Source organism: Ceratina calcarata, unplaced genomic scaffold (assembly GCF_001652005.2).
Source record: "Ceratina calcarata isolate Rehan_Ccalc_2016 unplaced genomic scaffold, ASM165200v1 scaffold27.2, whole genome shotgun sequence".
Classification (NCBI taxonomy): Eukaryota; Metazoa; Arthropoda; class Insecta; order Hymenoptera; family Apidae; genus Ceratina; species Ceratina calcarata.
The window spans coordinates 6418-7579 of NW_017149196.1; the positions used below are offsets into that span (position 1 = coordinate 6418).

Here is a 1162-nt window from a genome sequence, read left to right on the forward strand (position 1 = left end):
TCCTTTATGATACGTATATTTATATTATCAGTAAAATGCTTGGATCATATACAGGGTGTCCCAAAAAAAGTTTTACAGCCGTAGAGGTATATTTCTATGGGTCTTTCTGACAAAAGTTTCCTTTGGCAAAAGTGAGGCATGGTTTTTAAATTATTAACGAAAAACACTGACCAATAAGAGTATGTGTAGGGCCCGCGCTAAGCCACGGCCAAGCGCCATGATCCGAGCCAACCTATTCGTAGCTGGCCGCGGGCCCTACGCATGTTCTCATTGGTCAGTGTTTTTCATCAATAATTAAAAAAGCGCGGCTCACTTTGCATTTTGGCAAAGGAAATTGTTGTGGAGAAACACCTCTAGAATCACCTCTCTTCGGCTCTAAAACTTCTTCTGGGACACCCTGCATATACTTATAGCATATGGTCTAATCGTAAGGCAAAGTGAAGTATTTTACCTTTCCAATTATATCGTAATGCATAACGCAGGGGGTGCAGAATAAGTAATACGGCATCCAATGATCATCACCATACATGGCTAGATCAGTGTGAATCAAGTACTGAACAAATTCGCGGAAGGTTGGCTCGATTCCAGCCGGTGGTGGTACACCGTTTCGCCTGATTACTTGGTCCATCCTAGGCGTGGTGTAGTTACTTTCTTAAATAACGTAAAAATAAGAATAGTAAAAAAGATCTGTGCACCGTTAACCCAGTATGTGAGAGGAACCTGCGGTCGATATACATATATGTAAAGCGAGTTCTCGTGACTCACCCCGATACTTTTCAACGATCTTGCCACCATATTTCCGATAAAAGTGAAGTGTCCCGTGTTCCCTTCCAGCCACAGAATTCTCTAGCTTATCGCGATACGCGCTTAGCAATCTTTCAAATGGGTGCCTTACTACCAGCAGTTTCTTCGTCACCCTCAACGCCTAAAGAAGTCAAATCGTGTTCAGTTCTCACTAACGATTAGATTTCACGTTCTGAGAGACATGTTTTTATTGATAAGCCGCTAAATGAGTATAATAGGTATATGTCATGTATTCAGAATAACAATTAATTTGTGTTATAGATGCATACTCTGAAAATCTACCAGTTCTATTATACGAATTAAAAAACACTTTATTATAAAGGCGAATTAGTATTAATAAATTTGTAAAAATTTTAGA

The 1162-nt window shown here is 39.6% G+C and overlaps 1 protein-coding gene across 1 annotated transcript in view; it reads left to right on the top strand.

Moving 5' to 3' along the window:
- Nucleotides 1-1162, top strand: part of LOC108623505 (uncharacterized) — a 26391-nt gene that overhangs the window by 480 nt on the left and 24749 nt on the right. The window lies entirely within an intron of this gene.